Raw genomic sequence first — 12393 nt, 5'->3', positions numbered from 1 at the left:
ATTTAATTTAATTTAATTTATTAACTTAATTTTTTCAATTAATTATTTACTTTATCATCATACTTCATCAGACATTGTGCCCGTCAGTGTGCCCACGTTTGCGCAGTAGTCTTTATGGAAATAGAAAGACAAAAGATATTACTCTGTCGCTTTATTAACTCAGTACCATGATTATAGTCACATGTTTATAAGATCTATGATAAAATTAAATAAATTGGAAACTCTAAATATTACTAAGTAATGTAATTATATAAGCCATTAGGCATTGAAGACCCGACGTAGATGTAGGGCGTGAAATAACATTCAATAAATTGTTTTATCCATATTTTATTAGTAATCCATCTGAATATATAGTTTTTTAATCACTGAAGAAGGCTCGAAATGAGTCCGAAACGTTTGGATCATTAATAAATTATGGACAAAACAATTGATTGATTTTATTTTATATATAAAATATTTTTTTATTATATTATTCAAGAATATTCTATAATAATAGTAAAATGAAATCCATACATCATCATTCAATCTTTAATCCAACTGAATTAATGAACGATAAGTATCATACAATAAAAATAATTTTAATAATATATACTAATAAGATTCTCAACTCAAAAATAATTTTGCAAATACAATTATAGCAACTGATTAAAAGAAGGTTTAAATGATACTTTTGTAAAAAATAACACACATAAATCAGTGCAAGTGAAAGGAAATTATTCAAATGAGAAACAATAGTTAGTCTTTATATTAATAACATAATATATAAAAATAACGTCTAGATATTACGTTGGTGGCACAAAATATTATCTCTTAAAAGTGAAAATTTAATAATAGGTAATATAAGTAGAACGACCAAACTAGCCAATAATGTCTTTATTTACTAGCAATTTGAATCTAATAATTTTGAAATTTGAAAATTTAATATTCTTGATAAAAACTTAGAAAGGCAATAAAAAAACTAATAAACAATATAAAACATTAAACTTACACTACCGTCAGAAAGTTTAAGGCCAAATAAATTTATAAATTTAATTTATAATTTCTTCGCAAAAAGTAATACAAACTATTTTACTTTTGTGATATTATAACATAATCCTGTAACTATTAATTAAAAAAGAAACAATCAACAGAATGTCATGCTTCAGTGTGTAAAAATAAATTATTTTCTCGAGGAGTCTAAAAAACCGTCGTTACCAGTTAAATGAAAAATTTTTATGGGAGATACTAAAGAGGAAATGGGACGCTATAGACAATGAGACAATAAAAAAACTAATCGATAGGATGTTTAGACTTTGTTTGAAAGTTATAGAGAAAAAGAGTGGCTTTCTTATACGAAGTGTTCAGTGATTTTTTATATATTAAAAACTTTTATTATTTATGTATCATGTATTTATTTTAAAAATAAAGTTTAATTTGTTTATAATTTAAAGCATTTCTATTTTTCCGTGTATTTTTTCCGTGATTTTTATTTATTACTTTGGTCTTAAACTTTCTGACGGTAGTGTGAATGTAGTTTAATCTGTTTTTATCTGTTATTTTTTTAATTAGTAACTTTATATACAAATAATGTTAATACAATAATCGAATTTAGTGATAGATAGAACTGTACTGTTCATCATCTCGTCGAAAACTATATTGAAAAAATACAATAGTAACGTTTTCTTTTCGCATAATCAATTGAAAAATCAGTGTGGTAGAGCTCTCTACTTGAATTCTGATTATTATTACGACATGTATCTGTCTATATCATTTTATCTTGAGCAATCTGTTTCATTTCTAGCCGTTCAAAACCCCACATGTACGACCGACTCCGTTATTGGGCCACATGGTGCCCTTTGTTTTCCGACGTTTGCCTCTGGTAGAAAATGTTAGCAAAATATATAACCTGTTCCCGGATATGAAGTATTTCGGTTTTTACGAGTTTATGACACCAGTATAGGTACGTGATCTGTGACCCGGAAGTGATTATCACAATTACAGTTAAAATCTTTGACAATTTCTGCGTGATTTATAAATCGTGATAATTCATCACCGTGATTTATTAGAAAATGAAACTGAACCATTAATTAGTAAGAATCTAAAATCAACAAACGTGATTATTGACGCGAGATGCGAAAGCTCTACAGTCTTATTTTCACGTCCGAGAAAAAAATAATATTCAAATTGATATATACAAGTGTTCAGAAAACCTTGCCGATTTTCTGGCAAACGATTCTGGAAATATCGACAAGACGTACGATAAAAAATGCTGCGCAAATACGGAAACAACGTAGTGGCCACATGCTTTTGACATAAGCGAAGATTCATTCAAGCATTTAAACAACGAACTTTTTGCGGGAATTTTAAAAATAATTCTATTAAAATCCTAATAAATAAAAATTTTCCACTACTCAATAAACTTTTCAGATTGGAACTTTTTAGCTTAAGGGTAAAAAATTTCTTCAAAAAAAATTATTGCTGACACAGTAAAGACTAGGGATAAACAGAAAATTATTTGTCCAAACGTGATTTATCTGATGATGAAGAAAAGAGATAATAATGACAGCTTTACATTATCGACGACAGGCCAGGCGTTTGTCTTTCTCCTCGCTAAAATCAGGCATGTGCTTTCTGACACATAAAGTCGCAATCAATTTTAATATTCAGAACAAATTGAAAGCTAAGATTGATATTCTCACCCAGACCAATAAAAAAGCTCTCTTACAAAGCTTAGTCAAATAAAGTATTTTAATACTATGATAAACAAATATCTTAGATTGTATCCTTTCCTCGATAGATTAGATGTATTAAAGATTTTGAACCATCAGCAATTCCGGATGGCGAACATGATGAAGCCCGGAGACAACATCTGGATCCCTTATTACGCTTTACATCGCGATCCCAAATATTTTTCTCAGCCGAATAGATTCAATTCTGATAGATTTCTTAACGGTGAAATAAATTCGTTTCAACATATCATTCGGTGTCGGGTCCAATCTGTATAGCTCGCAGATTTGTTTTTATGGAAATAAAAATTATGATATTTTATCTGCTATGGGGCTTTGCAATCTAGAACCTGATATTAATTGTAAGACTAGGATTTCTTTAGTATTAAACAAAAAAAATTTTTTATGACATTGGAAAACTATTTCTAGCTAAAATTGTGTATGAGGAAAGGTTTCTGTTACATAGCGCTTATTAATTAAAAGTTAATACAAATATTTTCAATAAATAAGGCTTCTAATATTTACAAACAAATGAAACTACCAACTTGACGATAAAAGTCATACGCGGATGTTAATGCGTAAATTTCTTTAGAAATTAATTCTTTCGCGAAATTTGAAACGTGCACAGAGCACATATTTTATTTGGTGTATTTTACCAAGAAATAGATTCTCATTCACAGAAAGAATTAATTTCTAAAGAAATTTACACATTAACATCCGCATATGTCTCTTATCGCCAAGTTATGTAATACAGTAATACATATGTAATTATAAAGAAATATTTTGCATAACATAAAATTTATCGTGTAACTGATTAAATTAAAGGTTACTGTCGATAACACATAATTATTTTGTTTTACTATATATATATATATATATATATATATATGGTAAATGTCTATTATACTATATATGTCTATTATACTATATATATATATATATATATATGGTAAATGTCTTAGCTACTGATATAGTAATATATTTATTAAAAGTAATTAAATATTAAACAAAATATTTATTTGCTCTTACATTAAAACAAAAATAATAATTATGTGTTATCGACAGTAACCTTTAATCTAATCAGTTACACGATAAATTTTATGTTATGCAAAATATTTCTTTATAATTACATATGTGTTACTGTTCCACATTATTATGATACATATACACTATTGTACAAAAAAATTATCTTATGATTACATATACACTACCGTCCAAAAGTTTAAGAGCAAAGAAATTTATAAATTTAATTTATAATTTTTTTTCAAAAAGTAATGCAAACTATTTTTGCTTATTATAACATAATCCTATAACTATTAATAAAAAAAGAAACAATCAGCAGAATGTCATGCTTCAGCGTGTAAAAACAAATTATTTTCTCGAAGAGCTTAATAAAGGTGTCATTACCAATTAAGTGAACTGAAAAATTGTTATGGAAGATACTAAAGAGGAAGTGGAACGCTATAGACAATGAGACAATAAAAAAAAGTAATTGATAGAATGCCTAGTCTTTGTTTGAAAGATATAGAAAAAAAGAATGGATGTTTTTATGAAAAGTGTTCAGTGATTTTTCATAAGTTAAACTTTTATTATTTGTTTTTACTACTATGTATTTCTTTCAAAAATAAAATTTAATTTGTTTATAATTTGAAGCATTTCTATTTTGTATTTTTTCCGTGATCCTTATTTACTATTCTTTTGTCTTAAACTTTCTGACGGTAGTGTATGTACATAAGTGATAATATAGACACACACATATAACAATAATAACGCAATCAACCAGATAAAATTCAGATTGAAGATATTTAAACATTTACATCTACGCACTTTCAAAGGAAATTTATTTCAGAGTAGACAGAAAATAGTCAGTATCTATATCTTGCGCATCATACACGTTTTCAAATAGTAAAGCATCGCTTGCCTAATCTAGTGTCCGAGTTGCAAATTTGATTTAAAGTATTAAAATTAACACGACATTATTAGTAACGTTCTCTTCTTGTAATCAACTAATAAATCAGCGATGGAACTCTCTACTTTGATCCTGATTGTTCTCACAGCATGTGTTTGTCTATACTATTTTACTCTAAGTAAGATGTTACATTTCAAGCGACTGAAGGTTCCGCATGTATCACCGACTCCGTTACTGGGTAATATGGCATCCTTTATGTTTCGGCGTATGTCTTTAGCAGACAATATATGTAGAATATACAATATGTTTCCGGATGCAAAATATTTCGGCTTCTACGATTTTGTAACGCCGGTCTATGTGCTACGCGATCTAGATCTCATCAATACAATCGTTATCAAAAACTTTGACAGCTTCTGCGATCATCGAAATTTTGTGAACGAAGACGAGCCAATGGTTAACAAAAATCTGTTCGGTTTGAGAGGCGATACTTGGCGCGAGATGCGAAAGCTTCTCAGTCCTAGCTTTACATCTAGCAAGATGAAAATGATGTTTGGACTGGTATGCGAGTGCGCCGATAATTTTTCTAATTTTATGGCGACAGAATCTGGAAAACAAGACTTATGATATGAAGAAACTATTGTGCAGATATGCCAATGACGTAGTGGCCACGTGCGCCTTTGGCATTAACGTGGATTCATTTAAGCATCCGAAGAATGAATTTTTCATAATTGGCAGGGAGGCCTTCGACTTCGATGGCAATCGATCTTTCAATCAATCTTTCTTTTCTTAAATAGAAACTTTCCGCTGCTTACAAGACTTCTCAAATTAAGAATGTTTAGTCCAAAGGTGGAGAAATTTTTCAAAAGCATCGTTAACAGCACTGTAAAAGTCAGAAAAGAGCAGGGAATTTTTCGTCCGGATATGATTCAGTTGATGATGGAGACTAAAAACGAAAACCATGAATCTGCATTTGATCTCAACGAAATGACGGCCCAAGCCTTCATCTTTTTCTTCGGTGGATTCGATTCAGTATCAACGGTGATGTGTTTCCTGGTGCATGAAGTCGGTGTTAATCCTGATATTCAGGACAGATTGAGAGCGGAAATCGATGATGTTCTTAAGAAGACTAATGGTAAACCTACCTACGAAGCTATCAACGGTATGAAGTACTTAGATGCCGTGGTGAATGAGACTCTTAGACTGTATCCGTTACTGACTTTCTTAGATAGAGTATGCGTCAAAGAATTTGAACTACCACCAGCGATTCCGAATGGTAAACCAATTACGATAAAGCCTGGCACCACCATCTGGGTACCGAATCATGCTTTACATCGCGATTCAAGATATTATTCGCAGCCGAATAGTTTCAATCCTCAGAGATTCTTGAATGGTGATATGGACAGTTCGGTTTTTATGCCATTTGGTACCGGGCCTAGAATCTGTATAGCCAACAGATTTGCTTTGATGGAAATGAAAGTTATGTTGTTTCATCTACTTTGGCGTTGCGAGCTCGAACCCGATATTAAAACTAGAATTCCCATGGTATTCAGTAAAAAAGCTTATTTTATGATGGCAGAAGGTGGTTTCTGGTTGAAACTAAAAGCAAGAAAATCGACTGCTCCTTTTTTGCATGAATGCTTGTCAAACGAATAGGGAATTGAAAAGGAGAATAAACTGTATCCATAATTTATAAGATAATTCACTTCAAGTATAACACTATAAAAGAAAATGTACTTTGTAAGTTAACGTTTCAGTCAAGTTTTACTCTCGTAATTTTAATCTGAAAATTTAATATAAAAAGTGTCAAAAATAAAGAAAATTGCAAAAAATATTTTATAATTAATATTTATTAAGAAAAACAATAATGCAATACCCTCATTCTATACATTGTAAAAGACAAGTGTTACAGTACTTTTACTTTAATAGATGCAATTATTTTTATATCAATCTCTGTTGTAGTATCAAATAAATTATTTTTTACAATTGTATGATAGTATGGTTACCTTGTTTATATAATTATCATAACTCTACATAATTTAACTTGTATATAAAAAATTCTTCTTTTTCAATCTTATAATTTGGAAATTATTAATAACTCATATTACTAAAGAAAAGTCATCTTCAAATTAATCAGAGAATTTGCTCTTAAAAGGATATTTGACAGTTTAATAAATTCTGTATAATACATAAAGAAGTTAATTTTGTTTTAGTTTGTGATTATTCTCTTAAATCAAAATTTTATATAAATTTTATTAACTCCTTTATTATACAGTTGTAAACTTCATAAATAAATATTATCTGTCAAGTGTTATCGTGTTTTTAAAGAAAATAACAATCTCTTTTCTTATCAGCTGTTATTTGTTATATATTCTGTTACTCTGCTTTAGCACAAAATATTATTTTATACATTGCATTTTGTATACAAATGTTGAGAATGTAGAGAGAGTTTATATATTTAGTACATTAAAACATGATGTAATACATTCTATTCTGATGAGTTGGACGTATTTATACAAAATGCATTGTCTGAGTAAGAGAATCCTCAAAAGAGGATGCACATTTAATGTTTGATATACAGCTTTCAGTTATTTCTACAAATATATAAGCACTTATATACATTTTATAAGCAACATATTTACTAGGAAACATTTATATTAAAAGCTCAAAACTATTGCATATTTTATTTGCGTACACATTTAATAGCAACAATTTATATAAAATGTTTTTATATACATTAAGAATAAAATTACATATTTATTTTGCACATATAATAAATACGCAGAAATAATTATTTAATAATTAAATATGTAACAAATTTGAAACATATTATATATTCCGATAATTATAATTAATTTAAATTAAGATTCTCCTTACAAATAAAATCGGCATATATTTAAAAGAAAGTTTTTATCTTATTTATATTCTAATATCTTTGATCATTTAAAAAATTAATTTTATTTTTTAATTTTGTAATTTTCTATTATCATTATATAATCGAATAATTCGTTTAATACGTGCAATATAATACACATGATGCAATTTGATATCAAATATAAATGTTTCATTATTTATTTGTTTAATTTTTCTTAAATTTCTTATTTAACAATGTTAAATAAATTAATTTAGTAATTATATGCTAATTTAAACTTTTATAAAAATTAAATTAATTCCAGATTTTTGTAAGAGAAAACTTGTTATTAAAACATTAAACTTTTGCAATCAGATATATCAAGATGTATCAAAAATTAAAAGCTTATGATAAATGATAGTCTTTTCTGTCAAGTTTGTATTACAAAAATATCAGCTATTTATTTGTAATGGGGTAAAAAATCTGTCAGGATAATTTTAGAGTAGCTTGTACAAACTTTGTGATTTGTTCACTCGCTAACCTATATACATAATTAAATATATTAAATATTGAAATACATAGAATGTCCTGGTAGTCACATCGATTAATACAAAATTAATTTGTAGCTTTTGAATTAAGCAGTCACCTTGCAATTTATACAAACGAAATATATTCAAATCATGTTTAATATTATTTTATATTACATAACAACTATAGAGCAATGGACATATAACTGTATTCTCAAATTAAACTTTATTTTCTAAAAAAGATACTGTTGAATTATTATTTCTTTTACATACATATATACACACGCATATATAAAGCTATAATTATATCATGTTAATTATTATTGAAATTATTAAATAAATTTAAACAATTTACATTATTGTATTTATTTTTTTTGTAAAATTTATAAGAGTGTGTATCTTATGTATAAAGCAGATTTTTATTTTATTTTTATTTTATTATATATTTATTATATATTTGCATTTTTAATAATAATATTTTCTTATTAGACAAAACTTTTGCTTTAAACAATTGCAAATTGTAATTTGGATTCACAATAGATAACTAATTCACAATGAATAAACTGTAGTGCCTTGCAGTCGTCATCATAATTTTATATATAATTGTATATATAATTTTATATATAATTAATTAATTACATACATATAAAACTTATTATAAAAAATATTATTATTACTATTTATATTATATATTATTATTATAATTTTATAGTTAATTATATATATAAAATTATACATATAAAACTTATTATAATAAAATAAACTTTTTCCATTCAATTGAAAAAGATAGAGAAAAATCATAATATCTATTATAATATATTTTTAATATTTGAATAACATTCAGTAAAGAGTTTACTTATATAATATTACATATAATACATATATATATATATATATATATATATATATATATATATATAATATATCATATATGTAATATAATATTTATATATTATAGTTTTGGTCACAAAGATAATATTGAAGTATTAGTATTTCAAACATTACGGATATTCAATAATTAAATGTATATAGAATGAAAAGAGCGCAACGCACGAGAATTTTGCCCCGAATACCAGAGTATAAATAAGACGATGCGAGGGTTCCATTTAAAGTGCACTTCGATACCTCTATTCTTCGATTTTCTGTCAGAAAGACGATAAATACTGAAGTCTAGATCCATCTTTTTCTCAAACTCTCCAAAAATATGAGAGATTTATTGAAAATATTAAATTTATTTATAAAATTTCTTTGAGGAAAAAAATATAAAATATATCAATTATACATATCTATTTTTGTGTTCTTTCATCATTTTTTTTTTATATTCTATAACATACTTTTATGCATGTACGTGTATACATATATGTATATATTATATATAAACATAACAATTATTGATATATCATTGACATACTATTGATATGCACATACACATATACATATATATTTCACGTGAGAATAGAATTTTAAACTTTTAATCTATTTTTTTTTAAATATTACTCATTTTTCATTGATTTTTCTAAAGCAAATTATTCAATTAAAGGTTTGAATATGGCAACTATTGAAATCTTTAATATGTACGAAGAAGGTTTGATAATAATTGTACAAGTATTGATTATACATAATCTGTACGCGCGTACAACTTCGAAGTTACGGACATGTTTTATTATATGCAACATGATAAACTCGAGTACTTTTAACTATCCGGCTCACATACACAGGGTGCCTTGTTGTAGCTGTGCAGAACTTATCGCAAGACATTACTTGTCTCCTGATTGTAGAGGAATAACAATCAATACAAGCGTTATCTTTGATCTACTGGCTGAAATTTGACACGCCAACGAAATGGTCGGTGTGATTGAAAATTATTTTAAGTTCAAGGTGCGTGCAGATCAGATTTTTGCAAGCAGAAGACATGAAATCAGAAATTAAGTAAGATTTATCTTTGAATTTAAAAGATGTTCTATTCGGTCATCTTTGAATTATGCATGAAGTATGTATATTTCTTGTCGGCTTAAACATTCTAGTGATAAACATTCACTGACCTAATGACCTAATAAACCTAATCTCACACTCTGATAATTGCGCGTATTTCAAACTTGGAATATATTTCAATCATTTATGAGTTATTTCATTCGCTCACCAAACTATGATCAATGAATAAGAGATCATAATGCTCTTACACAAATACTACTTCTTTCAATTATATAACGATATATGCCCATGACTTCGAAATTGTACATTTTACATATAATTAACGTCTTATTCACACGTACTATTGTACATGTTTATAAACTTTTAAATAACATATTTGAATATGTAATGTAATTTATTTAATATATTAAAAAAATAAAAAATATGGTCTGTGATACACCCTTACTCTCATCATAATTAAAACATTAAAAAAACCAAACATTATTCTTAATATTTGTTTACAATATGTAAATACATCTCGTATCATGTAAAACATGTAAACATGATTACATTTTGCTGGGAAACTTAAATTTTGACGTATATAAATCTAATTAATAAATAAAAGTAAATTAAACTACTACTAAATATTAAATCTATATTAAATTATTGTGTTTTTCTCATTCTATCTCCAAATCGTGTTACTAATAATGTGACAACAGATGCGCCCATTACAATCAACATGATGATTATATTTTGCTCGATAAAAAGTATATTAAAAAGTATAGAGTAACGCTAAGCGTTAACTTTATTTGCTGATACCTAAATGTCATTTAACTTCACTTGTTTACAGACAGTAACTTTGAATATTCCAGCACGTGTCCTTTATCAAAGAAATAACAGCACGAAGAATGTCGCGTCCTAGATTCTTTGCTTTTATGTTTAATGTTTTGTTCCGTAAAATAATGCAGTAACAATATTGTAACAAACGTAACGACAAACATGATATTAAAATGAAAAAAGAAAAAGTTTTATGGTAATATACTGTATAAATGAAAAATAAGTATATGTATTAATTTTCTTAAGTTTTTTTATACTTATAAAATTAAAACATTGCACGTGCACTCGATGTTTATCACACTTTGTGGCACTCGTAATTTACATCTAATAATAAGATATTAAAATGTTACGTTCAAAATTGATAATATTTAGCATTCGCAATATTACATAAATCATGATTTTCAATAAAAATGTTAAATAATAATAATTATTAATTTATAAATAAGCAAGTTATAATAGTTTTGAAATACTATAATAATAATTGCATAAACAGAAATTGAAATTGATGTTTATTCTTCTTTTTCTGTTTCATCTTATAATTAACAATCAACGCTGTTTTATATATTTATTTTGTTTAAGAATTGGTTTATATTGATGTTTCTTTCTTTGACGATAAATTGAGTGCAATAATATTTACTTTTTTTTTTTAGAGCGAAAGTGCAAATGCAATATAAATGTAAAATATTTTTAAAAAAACAATGAAATATATATAATTCTCACTAAATGTAGTTTTTTAAAAATTTAACTTTGCGTGAATTGAGTTATATGTACGTAAAGTATGTTTCTTATGAAATTTATGGAAAACATAATGCGATACGTGAAATTTGGCATTAGCTCTTTTAAAATTGAAATACATGGACTCACAATTAAAAATCTAAATTTTTTGCAAGTTGCTATTATTTTGTTGTTATATCACGCCATTATACATTTAAATTTCTTTTTAAAACTTATGAGAATTGTGTTCATATTTATTAATATCTTATCTTGCTTATTAAGTAATTAAATTGGGTAGTTACAAAATTCATTTATCTCTCCAAAAATATAAAATACCATACTTTCTTTTATATTTCTATTGAAACAAAAATGCTCTAAAACATATTAAAGCAAATATAAAGAATTTTTAACAAAAATAATTAAAATATGAAAAAAATATCTAAAGAATCTCAGCAAGAAGTAAATATAAAAATGTTTTTATTTTACCGATCTATAAATAAAATAGAATTATTAATTAATTAATTTAATTTTAATTATTAATATTTATTTAACTGTATGTGTAAATATAAAAATTTATAATATATAAATTTATCTTATAAAAAATTGACAAAGCTTAATATTTTTTATAATAATTGAATGCCACTTTCTTTAAACAATTGTCACAATATATATTTTACTCGATTAGTTCAATAAAATAATATCTACTTTATCCCCTTGAAATTATCTCGATCATGTTATAAATTGGATACATTTTTTATTTTCTTTTCAACATTAATTTTCAACAAGAAGCGATAGTTTAAAATGATTTGCTTTTATCCTGAAATAAAAACTAGTCTTTAATCTCGTCTGAAGACGACAATTTCAGTCTCTTTAACCTTTAATTTTGCAGAGATTTGTAATGTAATTGAACATATGCAAAGTGTGTTGATAAACATCATAACA

At 26.1% G+C, this 12393-nt stretch overlaps 2 protein-coding genes and 1 pseudogene across 2 annotated transcripts in view; 2 read left to right on the top strand and 1 right to left on the bottom strand.

The window, feature by feature from the left end:
• The window catches only part of LOC140664482 (dynein axonemal heavy chain 1), a 90824-nt gene that overhangs the window by 35038 nt on the left and 43393 nt on the right, over window positions 1-12393 (top strand). The window lies entirely within an intron of this gene.
• LOC140665489 (uncharacterized) overlaps window positions 1-12393 on the bottom strand; it is a 29659-nt gene that overhangs the window by 11291 nt on the left and 5975 nt on the right. The window lies entirely within an intron of this gene.
• LOC140665487 (cytochrome P450 9e2-like) lies at window positions 4523-6568 on the top strand (annotated as a pseudogene).

The sequence above is a fragment of the Anoplolepis gracilipes genome, chromosome 4, assembly GCF_047496725.1.
Source record: "Anoplolepis gracilipes chromosome 4, ASM4749672v1, whole genome shotgun sequence".
Lineage (NCBI taxonomy): Eukaryota > Metazoa > Arthropoda > Insecta > Hymenoptera > Formicidae > Anoplolepis > Anoplolepis gracilipes.
The sequence above is the reverse complement of the archived record's forward strand: the minus strand, read 5'-3'. Positions and strand labels throughout refer to the sequence as shown.